The 20,300-nt window shown below is 48.0% G+C and overlaps 1 protein-coding gene and 1 non-coding gene across 7 annotated transcripts in view; both read left to right on the top strand.

Annotated features, from left to right (window-relative positions):
- The window catches only part of ZMIZ1 (zinc finger MIZ-type containing 1), a 485,263-nt gene that overhangs the window by 189,346 nt on the left and 275,617 nt on the right, over window positions 1-20,300 (top strand). The gene's annotated exons all lie outside the window — the stretch shown is intronic.
- On the top strand, window positions 10,420-10,524 carry MIR1335 (microRNA mir-1335). The gene has a single exon (NR_034640.1). It is a non-coding gene; the product is annotated as a microRNA mir-1335 (primary transcript).

Genomic DNA, 20,300 nt, shown 5'->3' with positions numbered 1-20,300 from the left:
CAATAGCAGCTGCCGCGCGCCATGGAATGTGTTCCCGGGCCTCCTATTAGACAAAATATGTCTCTGCCGGACTGAAGCGGAGCCCTCGGGTCCGGGAAGATGAGCGATCCGTTCCGCCGCTGCGATCCGGGCCGAAGACCCCGGCGCCGTGCGGCTGAACTCACCGGCCCGGGAGGCCCCGCGGCCTGGTGGGATCTGGGGGCCGTCAGCCGGTGGTACCTGTAGGGCCACCAAACGAAAGGCTCCTCATCTCCTGATCGGGCTGGTCTGGTGAGCCCAGGCCGAGGCATGGGAGAGGCGGGTACCGTGTGCGGGTGAGGAGAGAGGGAGGGAGGGAGCTTTGGGGTGACGCAGTCTGCCATTTTTACTGCATTAATGAAATTACCACTATAATTAGAAATGAGGTGTTCGTGGAGTCCGCATGTATGCATGCATGAATAAATAACTAACAATCTCCCGAGGTGAAAGAGAGCTCTGTATGTGGTGGTGTTTTCTAATGAACTCCAGGGCCACTTGGAAACGGATTCAGTCGGCTGTAGGGACAGGGAACAAGATTGCCTTGAGAGGAGGACCCCCGTAAAGGAGGTCTTCCCAAAGCACCCATCTCCCTCTACCCCTTCCACTGCTGCCCTTCAGAAAGAGTGTTTGTTCTGCCTTTTCCCGCTTGGCAGAGGGGATCGATCACACCACCCTCAGTGGAAATAATCCCACTGGAGGCCCTTGGTTCCGAGGAAAAACGTGGCTAGCGGAAAGGGCACAGGGCTGGAAGTGGGGAGACCTGGGTTCTAAGCCCCGTTCTACCATCTGCCTGCTGTTTGACCTTGGGCAAATCATTTTAACAGCAATAATAATAATAATAATAATATTTGTTAAGCACTGACTATGTTCCAGGCACAGCACTAAGCGCTGGGCAGATACAAGCAAATCAGACAGTCTCTATCCCACATGGGGCTCACAGTCTCAATCCCCATTTTACAGATGAGACAACTGAGGCCCAGAGAAGTGAAGTGACTTGCTCAAGGTCACACAGCAAAGTGGTAGAGCCAGGATTAGAACCTATGACACTGACCCCCAGGCATCTTTGGGTCTCAGCTGTCAGCATCTCACTTCACTCAAATCTTTGTGTCTCATTTCTCTACTCCATAAAATGGGGTTTAAATTCCTGTTCTTCCTCCTACTTAGTTGTAAACCCTGTGTGGGATAGGGACCGTATCTGATGGGATTACCCTTTATCCCAGTGCTGAGCGCATAGTAAACCCTTGAATATTATTAGTTGTAGTAATACTATTAGTGTTATTATTTCAGGACCACTCAGCCTTACAGAAATCGGTTAGGTTGACCGGCTCCAATTTCTGGTTTGAATGCATCACATCAAGTTCCATCTTCCCTCCCAGCCCCTCTTTAAGAAACATTTATTTTGGGGGTGGAGGAGGGATACTTCATTTCAAAGACTCTGTTGCATATGTATTTATTCTCCAGGGCGAGACTGGGCTTCTCAGCAGCCTGGAGAAACACTGTACCTTTTCTCTGGGTTGACTCTGGCCTCGTTCGTTCTCCGACTCCGCTTGTGTGGTTCCCAGTCTCTGCCAGTCTCTGTGTCCCTTAGTCACTGGTATTGGCCACTGGGTCAGGAAGCCTCAGAGATGGAAGTGAAACGTCTTAAATGAAAAACCTCATTTATCCAGTCCTGAAAGTAAGTGAACGTGTGTGTGTGTGTGTGTGTTTGAGAGAGAGCGCGAGAGAAAGAAGCAGGGGAGGTGAGGAGGCGGGGGGAGAAGGGGCACAGGAAAGGGTGTGTGGACAGCTAGGCCAGCCAGATTTTAATTCCTTCTAGGAAAACATTCACAGTTGACTTAGTGACAAAACTGAATTGGTTTCGTAGAGACATACACACACACACACATTATATAAAATACCTAAGCCAATCCTACAAAATTTAAGTGAGGAGAATGAGTCCAAGGCAAAGAGTATCTCTCCCCACTTCCCAGTGCTCCCCTGCCCAGGAGCAGAGAAAGAACTGGATCGGGAAGCTAAATGATCTGCCTTTGTGTGACCCGGCTCTGTGTGACCCTGCGGTATCCTCTGCTGGGCTTCATTCGAGAAAGAGGGTCTGCAAAAGTGGGTCTGCAAAAGTTTGCCTCTTCCTGACCTCTCTCACGGGCATTGTATAAGGAAGGCACTATCTGATTTCCCAGGGGATTTTCCAGATTCTGAGTAAAAGATAGTGAGAGAGAGAGAGCCAAAGGGGCCCTAGCAGAGGGTGGACTCGTTGGGGTTTGTCGTTCCCTGAGGGATTAAGCCACTCACTTCCCAGCCCCCTTAGCCACAGATGACCGAAGTCCAGGTCGTTGGCTAAGTTATTGATCCCCCTGAGGTACGCGCCCCTCCCTTCTGGCTCCCGCTGTCTTTTGGCACCGAGTTTGGTGTTCCTGGTTTATTCCACTCTCCTCAGGGCGGCAGGGAGCCCCCAGAACAACGAGCTAGGTCAGGGGCCTAAGGGTTTGCACATGCGTGTGCAGCAAGCTTTATTTCCGCCCTTGAAGGCGTTGATGAGGCCCTTGGTTTTCACACCTTGGTCGACAGCTTAAATATAGAGCTTATTTGTGGTTGTGGCGACGTAAGTTTATTTAAATGCAGTTCTGTGGGGAAGGAATCCCTGGTGCACAGGGGCCAAGTCGGCATTGGTTTCTGAATCTACTCATGTTTTTGTGGGAGGAAGGGGAGACATCGTCGGGAACGATCTGGTGCCCGGAGCCCAATTATCTCTGCTCAGCTCTGCTCTGCGGGCCACCACCAGCCTGCTTTCTTTAGACGTTTCTGCTACTATGCCGTGTAATTATTTTGGCCGTGCTTTTTATTTAACGGTAAAATATTGTAATGGAGTAGAAGGTGAGACTAAAGCCAGAGACTTCCAGACAGTCTTAATTGAAAACGACCCTGCTGGGTAAGTGGGCTGAGCCCAAACTTTATTGCTCGTGAATGCCTTGCCGGGCAGTACCTGGAAATGGTTGGCTGGGTAGTCTGATTGAAACTCCCCTTCTGTCGCGTGTGTGTGCTCTCTCTCTCTCTTTCTCTCTCTCTCTCTCTTTTCATCCCACCCCCATCCTGATTTCTGCCACCAAGCAGGCATTAAAAGGATGCATTTGTCAAGAGCAGGAAACAGAGGTCAGGGAAGACTCAGCAATTCGGACACTCGGACGGGGCAGAGCTGGGAAGGTGGCCCTTCTTGCCTGTCCAACCTCATTCCATTTGGTCGTAGCGGAAGTCTTATGACTGGAATCAATCGGTCAGTCATATTTTTGAGCACTTACTGAGTGCAGAGCACTGTGCTAAGCGCTTGGGGGAGTACACTGTAACAATTAACAGGCACATTCCCTGCCCACATCAAGCTTACAGTCTAGAGGGGGAGACAGATATTAATATAAATAAATTAATTACAGATAAGTACAAAAGTGCTGTGAGGCTGAGAAGAGGGATGAATAAAGGGAGCTAGTTGAGAGTTTACTTTGTGCAGAGTACCATACTACGCGCTTGGGAAAGTACAGTACCACTGAGTTGGTAGACATATTCCCTGTACACTGAACTTGCAGTCTGTAGAGGAACTCGGCTGAGAAGCAGCGTGGCCTAGTGGAAAGATCATGGGCCTGGAGGTCAGAGGACCTGGGTTCTAATTCTGGCTTTATCAGTTGTCTGTTGGGCAAGTCACTTAACTTCTCTGGAACTCAGTTACCCATCTGTAAGAGGGAGATTCAGACAGTGAGCCCCACTACTGCCTGTCCACGTACTTTGTTTTGTTTTGTTGTCTGTCTCCCCCCTTCTACACTGTGAGCCCATTAAGTAGGGATTGTCTCTACTTGCTGCCGAATTGTACTTTCCAAGGGCTTAGTACAGTGCTTTGCGTGCAGTAAGCGCTCAATAAATATGATTGAATGAATGAATGAATGGAGGACATGAATTGTGTCCAATTTGTTTATCTTGTGTCTTGTAAGCACGTAACAAACACCATTTTTTTAAGAAAAAGAATCTAGATTGTGGACTTGGAGGTGATTTCCTTCTGGCAGTGGTCCTCATTACTGTAGGAATGTAATGAGCTGAGTTCTCTAGTCTGCAGAGAATAGATGATCATAATCGCCCAGAGACCCGATCTACATGGTGGGTGAGAGCGAGGATATGTGTATGTTTCATTTGAGTGCCAACCTCAGTGCCCAATGGTGGGACAGAAATCAGCTGTGGACAGGGAATGAGTCTGTTACATTATACCCTCCCATGTGCTCAGTACAGTGCTCTGCACCCAGTAAGTGCTCAATAAATACGAATGATTGATTGATTGATCCTTGCAGCAGCTGGGATCTCCTGGGACGATGATGCCTGTTGGTGCCCTGAGGCTTCTTCTCCGTAGCTCCTCGAATCGTGTGTGGCAGCTGCAATGCCCAAACCTGTGCCTGGCTTGAGTGGAGCCTATGGGAAAGAAGACGGCCGGGGAGAGAATGGTTCACGGCAGGGATAGGCCTGCAATATTTGTTCAACACTAGGTGCCAAGCACTGTACTAAGCACTGGGGTAGAAAAAAGAGAATCAGGTGCAACACAGTTCCTGTCTCACATGAGGTGGGAGGGAGAACCGGTATTTTTACCCCCATTTTCCAGATGAGGAAAGTGAGAGAGAAGGTAAGTGACTTGCCCGTGGTCACGCAGTAGGCAAGTGGCAGAGTCAGGATTAGAACTCAGGTCCCCTGACATCCAGGCCTGTGCACTTTCCACTGGGCCACATCGTTTCTCGACTTCTTGGTAGAAGCTGGTGGGCCAGTGGTGTAGATGTCAGGGTGGGGTTGGAGAAGGACAGCCCTTTCCCTCCCCCTCTCAGAGGCAGCTCCTCCCTGGCCCCAGTGTGGACGTACGGTGATTTGCACACAGTAAACCCTTAATAAATACGAATAATAATAATAGTAATGATAATAAGACCCCACCACCCCAACCCGTCACCATCTCGGAGTTGTGGCCGACCAGAAGGTTGCTCCATCACTGTCTCCGCTAGGTTATCCATTGATAGCAGGCTGATTGTTTAATTTTGGTATTTCGTTAAGTGCTTTCCATGTACCAGGCACTATACTAAGCACCCGAATAGCATAAATAAATCAGATTGGTCACAGTTCATGTCCGACATAGGACTCAGAGTCAATCCCCATTTAACAGATGAGGTCACTGAGGCAGAGAGAAGTGAAGGGACTTGCCCAAGGTCACACAGCAGACAAGTGGCAGAGCCAGGATTAAAATCCCAGTCCTCTGACTCCCAGGCCTGTGCTCTTTCCACTAGGCCACGCTGCTTCTCGTTTGTGACGATGTTTCCGAGATAGCTTAGAGACTTGGCTCCCCTCCTTATGTGTAGCTTCACAAGTTACTCTGTAAGCCCCATGCGGGACAGGGTATGTCCTCAACTTGATCAATTTGTATCAACCCCAACGCTTAGAACAATGCTTGACACACAGTAAGCGCTTAACAAATGCCATGATGATTATTATGTCATCCTTTGGCCTGACTTAGGCCAGGCTATCTGGAGGATGATGCTCACGGTCCAGGTCCGGCTCAGACCCTAAGGGGTTACGCAGGGAGCTCGGTGTGGGCAGTGGATGTGTCTGTTATATTGTTGCATTGTACTCTCCCAAGCGCTTACTACAGTGCTCTGAACACAGTAAGTGCTCAATAAATACGATTGACTGCTGCCAGCTAAATATGGAGCATCGGAATGGGCTTGCAATCGTAATGACTCTAGGAGAAATCAAGTCATTTCTATACACAGTCCATGTCCTCACCCCCAAGGGTCCATTAGGCTAGGCTGGGATTAGCTCGCTGACTCCTGTCAATCCTCTCTTTCCTGTTATCCCCAAACAAATTCGTACATTTGAGAAAAAGCAAACCACCAGACTGACTTTATTCTCAGGAAATTGGGGAGCCTCTGGAGCCTCATGATTCAGTGCCTACAGCCTGAAACCCTGTCCCAGAACCGTGTCCTTGGTACTCAGGTGGATGGTCGGCCAGCCTGACCCTTGGGCTGGATGGAGTTCTGCCCAAACAAACCCAGCCTCGTCCAGATGCGTAGGGGTTGGACCTAGAATTTTTCATTCTGCCCAATGCCCAAGCTTCCAATTTCTTCAACATCTTTCCCTCCCTCAGGTTAGACTCCCTACAAATCTTGAGCCTGTTTAGGAACTTCATATAGCATTTCATCTTGTTCCACAGTTCCCAGTGACACCCCGCCCAATCACTGTGCTTAGAACCCCTTCAATTCTTTATAGAACCCTTGGCCTAGAAGGGGCATTGTACAGGGTCATCTGATCCAACCTCCAGCTTATTTATATAAATGATGGTCCCCCCCCTAGACTGCAATAATAATAATTGTGATATTTGTTAAGCTCTTACTATGTGCCAAGCACTGTACTAAGTGCTGGAGTGGATACGAGCAAATCGGGTTGGACACAGTCCATGTCCCACGTGGAGCTCACGGTCTCAATCCCCATTTTGCAGGTGAGGTAACTGAGGCATAGAGAATAAAGTGACCTGCTTAAGGTCACATAGCAGACATGTGGTGGGAACGGGAGTAAAACCCATGACCTTCTGACACCTAGGCCTGTGCTGTATCCTTTACACCATGCTGCTCCACTTGTAAGCTCGTTGTGAGCAGGGACCATGTCTCCCAACACTTGGATTCTCCCAAGTGCTTAGTACCATGCTCTGCACATAGTAAGCGCTCAATAGGTACCATGGATTGATCGATTCAGACACCTAAACCAGAGGTAAGCAGATGTGTCCTGTGGGGTGGGTTCATCCCACCGGGCAATTTCATAATAATAATAATGTTGGTATTTGTTAAGCGCTTACTATGTGCAGAGCACTGTTCTAAGCGCTGGGGTAGATACAGGGTAATCGGGTTGTCCCACGTGAGGCTCACAGTTAATCCCCGTTTTCCAGATGAGGTAACTGAGGCACAGAGAAGTTAAGTGACTTGCCCAAAGTCACACAGCTGACAAGTGGCAGAGCCGGGATTCGAACTCATGACCTCGGACTCCCAAGCCCGGGCTCTTTCCGCTGAGCCAGGGCTGGGCTTGGGCCGACTGAGCCAGCTTCTCCCGCCCAGGGCCTCCTCATTCCATTCCAGCCTTCCTCTGCCCCTCCTATCCCCTGGCTACTCCTCACTAGTGGGTGGCTACTCCCTTCTACAGCACATGAGATAGCAGGAGCTGTCCTGTTTTGTCAACTTTAGAGCAGCGTGACTTTGTGGATAGAGCGCGGGCCTGGGAGTCAGTAGGGCCTGGGTTCTAATCGCAGCTCTGCCACTTGTCTGCTGTGTGATTTTGGGCAAGTCACTTCCCCCACTGTGCCTCAGTTACCTTATCTGTAAAATGGGGGTTAAGACTGTGAAACTCCTGTGGGATAGGGACTGTGTCCAGCGCGAATAGCTTGTATCTACCCCAGCACTTAGAACAGTGCTTAGCACATAGTAAGCATTTAACAAATGCCATGAAAAAAAAAAATACCCCTTCTTCCTTCTCCCACCACTCCTGGGAAACTGTGTTCTTTGGCCCTTTGAGGCCTCGTGAATCTGAACGCAAGTACTCTACTCTTCCTTAGCGAGTAAGCTCTCTGTGGGTCGGGAACGTGTCGGCCCATTCGATTGCTTCGTACTTGTCCCAAGAGCTTAGTACGGCGCACTGCACATAGTAAGCACTCAATAAATTCCATCGATGATGATGGAGCCCAGGCAGGTCGGAGCAGCTGGTGAGGGATTTGACCCCCATTCCTGGTATGGCTTCTTCACGTCTAATTCTCAGCCACATATTCATTCCCAGAGCTTGCTTAGTGTGGAGCTTTTCACTCAGTAAGTGGGCAATTTCTACCATTATCCTGATGAGTAGTGGTGCTTCCCATCCCTTAGATGGAGCCGAGACTGCCGGGACTCCAGGTTCTGGCTCTGAATGGGGTCAATCATGGCTTTGCCCGCTTTGGGGAGGGAGAAAGATGGGGAGAGGGAGGATAAGGATGATCCAGAAGAGGCTCCCGGAACTCCTGGGCTTGTTTAGCCTGTGGTCTGTTGCCGAGTGTCAGCCCATTGAATATAATTAAATACAAATGTGGTGGTATTGAGATGCTAATTGGTTTACTAATAAATAACAAACTCATGTCTTTAGATTTCCCATGGCCATCAGATTAGAACATTTGATTGCAGTAGTCAGCTTGTTTTGCAGAATCAGAGTCTGTTATGACCAAAATATGAGCTACTTAACGTTCTAAATAAAACAGCCAGATTTCATCTGTCTCTTGTTTTCTCCAAAGTTGTTGTGCAAACAGTAAGTGCTGTTTCATAAACTTATTGTGGTGGAAACAATTGGGGAAACCAACATAAGGCATCTACAGAGGCAAGATCACTTTTGAGCACAGCCGTTTGGGTTAATCTGTTTTGGAAAAGGGTGAAGTTGGTTCTTTGAGATTGGCCCGCCTGCTGCTGCTGCCGCTGCCTGGCTAGCGGACTGCTTTTCTTCTGCTCATCATCTCCCCTGCTCCTCTGCTCCCCTGCCTCGCCGAGGGCAGGGAACACGTCTACCTACTCAGTTATACTGTACTCTCCCAAGTGCATAGTACAGTGCTTTCCACACAGTAAGAACTCAATAAATATGATTGAGCAGTTGTTTTTGCCCCACTCTGTCCTTCCCTTTTACCTGGGCCGCGGTATTCTCCTCTCTTGCCCTTCAGAGACTGGCTCTTTTCCACCTGGGGCCTGAACTAGGTCTCCTTCCTTGCCCCCCTTCTCCCCTCACCCCTCTCAGTTTTCCCCCTGCAAAGCCCAATTCTCCATACATGTGGAAAAACCGTAAGACCTTTGCATAAGCTGTAGAAACCAGAAGCCAGGGGAAGGGCCCCTGGTCGCTCTGTTTCTTTCTGGCTAAGTGTCCCTCAGTCATCTCTCTCTGTCCCTGGGTCATCTCTTTCTGCCCTTCGGTCTCCCAGGAGACTGTTAAAGGAAACTTCAATCAGTCATTTTACTAGGAGTTTACTGCATGCAGAGCACTGTACTAAGTGCTTGGGAGAGTTCATTGCGACTGTATAACGGACACATTCTCTGCCCACCACGAGCTTACAGTCTAGAGGGGGAATCAGACAATATAAATAAATAAATGACAGATATGTTCATAAGTGTTGTGGCTGGGAGGGGGGATGAATGAAGAGAGCAAGTCAAGGTGTCGTAGAAGGGAAGAAAAGGCAATGAGGACTTAGGGAAAGCCTCTTGGAGGAGATGTGCCTTCGATAAGACTTCAAAGATGAGGAGAGTAATTATCTGTCAGATATGGATTGGGAGAGGGTTCCAGGCCAGAGGCAGGATCTGGGCGAGAGGTCAGCTGCTAGATAGACGAGATTGAGGTACGGTGAGTAGGTTAACAGAGGAGAGAAGTGTGTGGGCTGGGTTGTAATAGGAGAGTAATGAGGGGAGGTAAGAGGGAACAAGCTGATTGAGAGCTTTAAAGCAGATGTTAAGAAGCTTCTGTTCATTGCAGAGGTGGATGGGCAACCACTGGAGATGCTTGTGGATGAGGAAACATAGACTAAACATATCTGTAGAAAAATGATCCAGGCACCAGAGGGAAGTGTGGACTGGAGTGGGGAGAAGTAGAAGGCAGGGAGGTCAGCAAGGAGGCGGATACGGTAATTAAGGTGGGATAGGATAAGTGCTTGGCCCTACTAGTTTTTCACCCTTGCCCATGGTTCCACGCCTCCCAGGGCCTTCATCCTTCAGACTGACCTAGGCTCCGGTGGTTCGGAGATTCAGCTTGGTCCCACGGCTGGGTTGGTTTGCTAGTGTGGGCTCAAACCAGCCCAGGGTTTACTGGATGATGTGAGTCTGGCCAGAAGTGACTTGTCCTGTTCACTGAAGCGCTGGGTTTCTGGAAAGAGTGGCAGTTTGAGAAGTGGGTTTTCTGCACAAGAATCAGTAAGGGTTGGGTCTTCGGGACCCTCCCCCTGCTTCCCCCAGCCATGACGCAGAAAGCTGAGGTCTGCCTCTCAGGAGACAGTGAGTTTGCCGGGTTCTGGCTGCCAGCCCGCGTGTGGTGGGTACCAGGTCTCTTCTCCGCTTCATGCATCACACTTCATCTGCGCTGAGCTTGTTGGCCGGAAACGGCTCAAGCTCCGTAATCGTGCCAGAGGCACTTTTCTCGGTGAGAGAAAGTGACGGCTTTGGTTCTGAGTCCCCTAGCCCCAGAAGAGGAGGGGATTTTCAGGCCTTCCTCCCAAAAAGGAATAGATGCAGTGGAAAGGGAAGAGGGAAAGGTCCAGAAGGGGAGGGGCAGAGTCTTCAGAGACAAATAATTTGGCTGAGTTGACTGAGAGACCGAGCAGAGTCTCCAGAGACAGTTGTGTAGCGAAGCTCAGTTGAGGGACTGAACGCCGCCAGTGTCACTCCCAGCTCGGTCTGGTATGTCCTGTCTCGGATGCTGGGTGTCCTTATCTGTCAGGGGGTGGCTGAGGTGGGCTCCCTCTCCCCTGGAGACAGCGTGAGGAGAGTTAGCAGGGATGGTGTCAAAGCTATTGTGGATTGCAGCTTGAGTTCCACCTCTGGATCGGAAGCGCACACTTCTCTAGGAGCGTCCTTGCGGCCCAGGAGTAAGTAGACCCTGAAAATAATAATTACAAAAGCGGCTAACATAATGCTGGCAAATACTGTCCCAGTTCATCCTCACATTGAGCCTGGGAGTTAGGGGCCAGGAAACTGGGCCAGATCTAGGGACTTGACCTTACACGACGTGTCTTCAGGCAGCCTATTTTGTCACCAGCAAGGCATCGGGTGGGGCGAAGGGGTGATGCGTGAAGGCATCTTGCAAATACCCACCCACACCCTCCTTCCATACAGAGGGCCTTTTTGGAGCATATGCACTCAACAAGGACTCTGCAAGCAAGCTGGCATGTGGCATATTTTGGGGAGTGGCAGGGACAGATACTTATAGGCCCCTTGCCTCCGTGCACTCTCCCTCCCTTATAGCAGCTGTGGCCAGAGAGGGCATTGAGGGTTCTCTAGAAATCATTGTGGTACTTTCTAGACAATATGCAAAGTCCTAGTAGGAATCCATATTTCCCTCTTTCTAGTTAAAAAAAAAAAAGTGAGGCACAGTTAATAATAATAATGATAACTATGGTATTAGGTGTTATGTGCCATGCACTGTACTAAGCACAGGAGTAGATACAAAGCAAATCGGGTTGGAAACAGCCCCTGTCCCACAGGGGTCTCGCAGTTTCAGCCCCCATTTTAAGATATCAAAGATGCAACTTGCCCAAGGTCATGAAGCAGACATGTGGCAGAGCTGGGATTAGAACTCATAACCTTCTGACTCCCAGGCCTGTACCCTATCCACTGCGCCATGCTGCTTCTCTAATGATGATGCCCTCTCCAGCTCACACAGTCACTGTTGGGTGGGATCGAGATTATTTTTGAAATTTGCTACCTTCTATCTATTTCCCCCCAATCAGCCAATTTTAAAATTCTACCTTTGATCCCATTACTTGGGACTGAGAAAGAAGCTGGAACTATTAGTTCCTCTGCCCTTAAAGGAGCACTTAACAGACTGTTGTTAGATAGTTGAGCCAACTAGAGAAAGTCCTAGAGCTGGGAGCTGCCAGAGCTTGTGGTGAGTTCTGCACCCCCTAGATTAATGCAAAGGTAAATATTCACTCTCCCTTAGCACTCCTCCACTGGCACACATCTGTAGGAGCTCGGTAAATACAATTAGATAATGGATTGTCTTGTTTTATGCTGTCGAGTCGTTTCCAACGTGTAGAGACACCACGGACACATCTCCCCCAGAACGCCCCGCTCGCCATCTATAATCGTTCTGGTAGTTGTATCTGTAGAGTTTTTTTGGTAAAAATATGGAAGTGGTTTACCATTGCCTCCTTCTGCACAGTTAACTTGAGTCTCCACCCTCGACTCTCTCCCATGCCGCTGCTGCCCAGCACTGGTGCGTTTTGACTTCTAATAGGTTGCCTTCCATTCGCTAGCCACTGGCCAAGCTAGGAATGGACTGGGTAGGTCTCTGCTTGACTCTCCCTCCCTTAGCCGAGACTGGTAGAGGACTGGAAACTCTCCAGGTGCGACCCTGAGAGGGGAGATGGTGGATACTCCAGTCCTATTACCTATTTTGACCTAATGCACCATCCCTCTTACGGTGAATCCCAGCTTGCTTTCTTGCCCCTTCCCATTTATCTCGGAAGCCAACTGAGTTGTAAAAAGTTGTTTGAAAAGCACTACAGAGATCATCTGATAACTTCCCTAAGTGACTAAAGCTTTTCTCCAGGTTGGGAGACATTTGCGGCATCTATTTGGGGATCTTTGGCAACTTCCTGTCTGGGCAATAGAAGATGTGTAAGTTCTTTCACTGGCTGCCAAGAACCTGAGACTAGCTAAATCAGTCAGTCAGCAGTCTTTAACTGAATGTCTACTGTGTGTAGAGTAATTGATTGAACAATACAAATCCCTCTTTGCCTTTCTGCAAGTCCCTTGGGTTTCTGGGATCTTCACAGGTTTGGAAGCAAACATATTCCCAGCTTTCTCCTCATTCCACTTTCTGATGGAGTTGAGGGAAAATGATAATTCGCAGGAGAAATCCAAACAGGTGAAGGTTGGGATGGTTAGATTTAGTAAGAGGGGAGAGAGAAGGAGGAAAGACACTGACCTATGGTTCTCCGGGGAGGGTTTGAAGACAACTGGCAGAGTAGTATAAGAAAAGCAGCATGGCATAATAGATAGACCAAGGACCTGAATTCGAATTCTAGTTCTGTTACTTGATTGCTGTGTGACCTTGAGCGAGTCACTTCAGTGCCTCAGTTACTTCAACTGTAAAATGGGCATGGTAAGCTCTTAAATACCGCAATTAATTAGAGTGACCCTGGAGCCTGGAGAGGTGGTAAGAGAGAAAGTGTGTGTGCGTTTTAATCTGGAGCACATAAAAAAACCCTGCAGCCAGAAGCGTTTAAGGCTTCAGGGAAGCAGTGTAGTGTACTGGAAAGAGCACAGACCTGGGAGTCAGAGGACTGGGTCCTAATCCTGGCTCTGCCACGTACCTGCTGCGTGCCTTTGGGCAAGTCATTCAATTTTTCTGTGCCTCAGTTCCCTCATCTGCAAATGGGGACTTAATACCCATTTTCTCTCCTACTCAGACTGTGAGCCCCATGTGGCCCCTGATTATCTTGTATCTGTCCCAGTGTTTATTACAGTGCTTGGTGCATAGTAAGCATTAACAAATACCATAATTATTTCAGTCAGACACAATGATAATACCTCCATTTTCTGGAAAGGTGAGAGGAAAAATAACACCCTAGTCTATCTTGTTTACAATGTTTCTATTGTCCAAGCTCTCCAGAGCATAATTGGGAAGAGTTTGAAAGAGTCTGACCTCAGATTGAGTCTCTGCTTTGCTCCCATTTCTAATATCTAAGGACTATCAACCATAAATTAGGTTTTGCAGCCCCTTCATTAGCATAGATTACGGGCCATAGGAAGAGTCCTGTGATGGACCTTGGAAGTCAGAGTTGACTCCTAAAGCCCCCATTTGTACTGAGCAAAGAAGGACAAAGTTGGGTGGGATTGGAGGGGGAAGACGCTTCACCGTCTTGTGCTAGTGATTGCTGTTTGATCAGGCTAAGATGGAGTATTGAAGGTAAAACTCAAGTGTCCTCACCCCCAACTTCTGCTGGGCCCCACTGGACCCAAGAAGTTACCTGTGAGGGAAGTTTGGTGAGGGAAGAACTGGAGGAGATGGACTGATTGAGATGGACTGTCCACTGGAGCCTGAACCAGTGGGCAGTCCATCTCAATCAGTCCTTCTCCTCCAGTTTGTCAGCCTTTGGCACTGTTGCCCTTCCCCTTCCTTAGCTGCCCAGACTAAGGAGGCCCAGTGAGGGTTGGGGGAGGATGGAGGCACTGAGCAGATGGAATGAACTGGAATATTTCTGGCAAAGCCAGCTCCACTCCCCGACTCCCGATGAGAACCGGGCTGGGTTCCGCAGCCCACGGAGAGCCATCTCCTGCCAACTGGGGCCGAAAGCCCGGTCGGGGAAAAATACCAAAGGAAAGCTTTCTGGGCTGCCTCTACCTTGGTCAGAGCAGAGAATGTTGTCATTCAGGCCCTCGGAGCTCTGTTGGGCCGTGTTCTTTCTTTTGTAAAAAAAAACCATACAGCAATCCCACTTCTTGTAGGTTTTGAAGCTGTTTCATTTTTCAGCCGATTTGGAGAGGTCAGCCTGAGCCAGCCTACAGATCTCTGCCCTGTCCCCCACACTCACTGCACTAAGGCTCACTGCCGTGGAGAATCACCGGACACCCTGGCCCCCCTCCCCGTCCTCTCCCCGGTCAATTTGAGCTGGGGCCATCTGGCTGCCATGTCCTGTACTTGGTGGTGGTATGTTTTAATGTTTCATCACTCCCGATGTGTCTGTATCCAGTCCCATCTCCCCACTTAAACTCTTAGATTGTGAGCCCCCTAAGGGACAGGGACCGTGTGCAATTCTCTTCTGTGTATTCTCTCGCAGCGTTTAGATCGGTGCTGTACACACAGCACGTGCTTAATCAATACTCTTATGACTACTGCTACTGCAGCCCACACGGACTGTCGGCTCTTATGCAGTTGAAGGGGTCACAGCTTTTTCCTCAGTCCCCCAGGCGGCCAGCAGAGTGGCCTTGGATGTTTATCTTCTTTTCCTCTTGACCCTCACTTCACTCAGGTTGCATTTATATAGCACTTTTAATCCTAATGAATCCCCGAGTGCTTTATCGATCTGTGTGTGTGTGTGTGTGTGTGTGTGTGTGTGTGCGCTTGCACGTGTGAGAGAGGGAGATGGAGAGCGGGAGAGAGAAAAAGAGCTATTTATCGTTGGACCAGTGTTCAGATGAACCATTTTGGCATTTTCCAGCACCGGAAGAGGAATTCATTCTGTTCTTAGAAAACTTTCAGGCTTGGCTGATCTGCAGTAGGGAACTGAAATCACCATCTGTATTTCAGTGGTAATAATGTAGTATCGTGTCATTCAAGGAGAGTTCCATATGGTTTTATTTTAAAAAGAGAACAAGAGGTGGTGTGAGGGAGAGGGAATCTTTGCCAGACAGGATGGGTGTGGCTTCTGCAATTGAAGAATTAAACATGGAAGGGTGGGGTGGGTGACAGGCCCCATGAGGAGTGAGGAAGAGTCAGGTCCCACATGCTTCAGCCAGGGTTCATTTTCTCTTATTTGCTTAATGGTCAGAAGTTAGTCTTGTCACAAGCTTCATCGGCATAACTGACCTAAACATCGCTAGCATTATTTTCCCCTCCTCTTAGTACATATAGTCTGTAATATCCTTTCTCCTGCTCTCACTGTTTGGAAATAATTCTTGTCTCCACCAATAGATTATAAAGCCCCTCCATGACAGGGAATCTGTGTCTTGTCCCTGTTGTACTATCCCGAGTGCTGAGCACGGCGCTTTGAATTCAGTAAATATTGTTGATTGACTGATATTCTAGATGCTCCACAGAACCTATCAGAGATCTTGTCCTCTTGGAGCTTTGAACCTAAGCTTTAGTTGGCAGGTTACTCCAGGAAGACTCACTGGGTATGTGAAGAATGGGCTGTTTGTTTTCTTACCGGAAAATGATGCTACCTCAACTAGAAATGACTGCACATTAGAGAGTGTTTAATCACTTGTGGATTTTTTTCTTTTAACAATTGGGAAGCGGGATTTGCTTTTGTGGCCTCTTACCTTGCTTTTGTTTATCCCCTGTCAGTATCTCTGAAACATAAAATCGAAATCCCAATTGTAATATTTCTTGCTCGAACTGAGGTGGAAGCACATACAGATCATCCGATTAGGTCGGTTCCCAAGAGGCTGCCATCCAGTGCCCCTTCCCAAGCCCTTAGGAATAGGTGATTTCTAAGACCATTCCTGGTCTCAGGGGCAACAGCAAGGCCTAGTGGGAAGACCCCAGGCCTGCGAGTCAGAAGGACCTGGGTTCTCAACCTGGCTCTGCCACTTCTCTGCTATGTGACCTTAGGCAAGTCACTTAACTTCTCTGTGCCTCAGTTACCTCATCTGTAAAATGGGGATTAAGACTGAGCAAGTCTCTTAACTTCTCTGTACCTCAGTTACCTCATTTGGAAAATGGGGGTTAAGACTCTGAACCCATATGGGACATGGATTGGATTCAACCCGACCTCCTTGTATCTACCCCAGTGCTTAGTACAATGCCTGGCACATAGTAAATGCCTAACAAGTGCCACAATTATAATTTGTATTACTGCTATTATTATTATCCAGTTTCAGCCATGTATCTACCCCAGTCCTTAGCAAAGAGTAGGTACTTAATAAATACCACAATCATTAACTGCTTGGCCTCTATCAATTTAGATTCTCCTTTATCGACAGACCTCTCCATATCGTCTGTACATTGACTGATTTCTCTTGACTTTTCTGAGATTGTCACTGTTCACTGTGGGCAGGGAACATGTCTTTCAGCTCTTTTAGATTGCACAGTCTTTTACATCGTACTCTCCCAAGTGCTTAGTACAGTGCTGTGCACACAGTCCTCAATAAATATGATTGATTGATTGATTGATTCTGACCAGAAGCTGTCTCTTGGCTCTGAAGTGCTTCAAATCTACCATTGGCATCGCAACTGTAGCATTCAAGTTAAGCAGCAGCCCTGGGCTGTCTGGAAACCATTTTCAGGCTATGAGCTTGAAATCTATTATTTGCATGGGCTTGATGGGTGGTAGGCCTGCATATCTAGATGTGATTGGCTGTGAGGAATTGGACTCTGGCTGTCCTTAGGAATGAGGCAATTTGGAATACGGGTACTCCCAATTTGGAATCAAGATTTCAAAATCTTTTGCAAAGGGTTTCTACCCACATCCTCTCGAAGAGCGGTGGTTGGATTTGGGGAAATTGTCCTCCGATAGGTTGTCAGGGTGAAAAGCAACCGCAGTAGGGAAGCAGCATGGCCTAGGGGAAAGAAGACAGGCCTGGGAGTCAGAGGACCTGGGTTCTATTCCCCGTACAGCCGCTTACCTGCTGCATGATCTTGGGGAAGTCACTTAACTTCTCTGTGCCTTAGTTCCCTCATCTGCAAAATGGGGATTCAGTACCTGTTCTCCCTCCTACTTTTTCTGTGAGCCCCATGCGGGACCTGATTATCCTGTAGATACCCCAGCACTTAGTACAGTGCTAGGCATGTAGTGAGCACATAAAAAAACAGCAAAATTATTATTAGTAGTAGAGTGTCAGAAATCTAGGAAATGGGGTGCTTAACTCCACTCCCCTCAGAACCACAGGTTTTGTGTGTGTGTGTGAAGGTTTTTCTGCCATTCCTTTTACACCGAGGATTGTGTGGACAGTGTAGCAAGGCCTGAGTTGTGGAACGGCTGCAACATCCTTGGAAAAGACACAAGTTGTCCCAAGGCAGGGAACCTCTCTTAACACTGGCCCCTTCTTTGAATTTTGCATTTCATCTCAAAGTCAGCCTAAACAAATAGGTCTCCTCCCGTCTCTCTGGGATCTCCAGCTTGTATGCTGTTTAGGTCAGAAGAGAAGCTCTATGGACATAGAGGGCTTGAGTCTCCTCCAAAATCCTCGTGGAGGCTTTCCAGGAATATTCCAGTGAAAGGCAAAACTCTCATTAAATGAAAACACACACACACTCACACACTCACTTTTTCCATGCACTTGAGCTTGGGGTCAGCTTTCCACGAAATTAATAATCAAAGGTGAACATGATGTTGCTGGCCCAATGAGACCTCTCTGTGTGAAGGATTTGGCTCGTCTTTGAGGCCCTTCAACATAAGACAGAATACTTTGCCTTCTCTGTTGCGTGTTGTTGACTGAGCTGTCATGGTCTCTTGCTTGAGGTGGGGGGGGGGGGGGAGGTGGTACAAAGCAGGCAGGGATCATTATCAATCAATCAGTGGTATTTATTGAGCACTTATTATGTGGAGAATACTGTACTAAGCACTTGGGAGAATACAGTACAACAATTAATCACTTCACCTGCCCATAACGAACTTTGAGTCTAGAGGGAAGTGAGGCTGGAGGGCCAAAAATGATTACTTCCAGGCTGTCCGGGTGTGAGATGGAGGCCCTCCAGGTAGTAGATATGAAGCCACCCTAGAGGACCTAATCCCAGGGACCGAAGAAACAAGGAAGGGTGGAATTTAATGATTTAATATATACAAACTCCATTGCTCTGTACTCTCCCAAGCTCTTACTACACAGTAGTAAGCTCTGCACACAGTAAGTGTGCAATAAATAAGATTGATTGGTTCCCATTGCAGTATGCCACAGTAGCTTGTGAAACTGTTCTACAGGGAAAAAAGGCTAATGGGAAAATAATTTGTTGGTAGCAAATGACCCTCAAATTCTGGATTCCATCCTCATTTTCCACAGATTCATGGTGTGGCTAGAATAGGAATGGGTGAAATATGGACCGTCTCCGAACCAGCCACTTGTGATTCAGGGTGGTTCTTTCATTGCTCTGTTGTTGTTTTTACTTCTTGTTGTTGTTAATGGTATTTGTTAAAGCGCTTACTATGTATACCAGGCACTGTTCTAAGTGTTGGGTTGATAAAAGGTAATCAGGTCGGACAAAGTCCATGTCCCACATGGGGCTCACCGTCTTAAAGTGCTGGGGGTCACTTTCAGGCATTGCCACAGCCTTGAGGCAATCAATCAACAAATGGTATTTATTGAGCTTTTGCTGTATGTAGAGCACTATACTAAACAGCACATGAGTTTTTTCATACTATTGGTTAAGTGCTCACTATGTGCCAGGCACTCTACTAAGCACTGGGGTAGACACAAGGTAATAGGGTTGGACACCGTCCCTGTCCCATATAACGCTCACAGTCTTAATCCCTATTTTACAAGAGGAAATTGAAGCACAGAGACTTTAAGCGAGTTGTCCGAGGTCCCACAGCAGACAAGGGATGGAGCTGGGATTAAAACCCAGGTCCTCTGCCCCCCAGGCCTCTGCCCTTTCTGCTGGGCCATGCTGCTTCCCACAGTGAGAGTATGATTAGCTGTGACCATGACCAGCCTGGAGTTAGAATCTCTCCAGGTGAACCTCTGCGAGTTTGAGCTCCCCTCTTCTCTCTGCCACTAAGCAGCATGGCTTAATGGATAGAGCATGGGCTTGGGAGTCAGAAGGACCTGGGTTCCAATCCCAGTTCCACCACTTGTCTAATATGTGACCTTGGGCAAGTCACTTCACATCTCTGGGCCTCAGTTACTACATCTGTAAAATGGGGAGTGTGAGCTCCATGTGGGACAGGGACTGTGTCCAAACTGATTAACTTGTGTCTACCCCAAAGTTTAGAACAATGCTTGGCACATAGTAAGAGCTTAGCAAGTGTCATAATAATTATCCCCATCCCCTAAACCTTTACCAGAGGCTAATCCCCAGCGCCTTATAATAATAATAAATAATCATGTTGGTATTTGTTAAGCGCTTACTATGTGCAGAGCACTGTTCTAAGCGCTGGGGTAGACGCAGGGTAATCAGGTTGTCCCACGTGAGGCTCACAGTTAATCCCCATTTTACAGATGAGGTAACTGAGGCACAGAGAAATTAAGTGACTTGCCCACAGTCACACAGCTGAGAAGTGGCAGAGCCGGGAGTCGAACTCATGACCTCTGACTCCGAAGCCCAGGCTCTTTTCCCCTGAGCCACGCTGCTTATAAATCATGGCAGGTGACCCTGGGGCTATATCAGTTTCCCTCTCTGGGGCAAGAATGTCATTTCACCTATCTCTTTTTTGGGTTTTCCTCCTTCACCAGGGAGGGAAGTAGAGTTTTGAGAGGGTAGTTAGAGTTTTCTCCTACCTCCCAGGGGTGTTCTGAGACCATCCCAATTGACCACGGAATTTCTCTCAAGAACAGCACTCTGTGGCTTTTCAGTGGTGGCTTGTATTCAGAATCACTTTGCTCTCTCAACTCATGTATGCAAAACTTATTAGGACTGTTTGCTTGATTTCAAAGAACTCTGTTTTTCATCCCAAAGAGAATTGAGAATGTTCCTTTTCATAGCCCTTGGCCTTCACAGAAGAAGTAATGGAAATATAAGGCCGTCTGGGTAAAATTTGAAAACTGGAGGAAAACATTTCTGGAAGGTTGACCTTTTAGTTAGCTGCCACATTTGGGAAATCTGCTGATGTGTTTGCGGAACTGACAATGGGATAGCCTCGGTGGTTTGAGTGAGTCTTCATTATCTCAAATTCAGGTAGGCCGACCGGACATAAAAAG

This window comes from Ornithorhynchus anatinus, chromosome 3 (genome assembly GCF_004115215.2).
Source record: "Ornithorhynchus anatinus isolate Pmale09 chromosome 3, mOrnAna1.pri.v4, whole genome shotgun sequence".
Taxonomy (NCBI): Eukaryota; Metazoa; Chordata; class Mammalia; order Monotremata; family Ornithorhynchidae; genus Ornithorhynchus; species Ornithorhynchus anatinus.
This window is presented reverse-complemented; position numbering and strand designations above follow the sequence as displayed.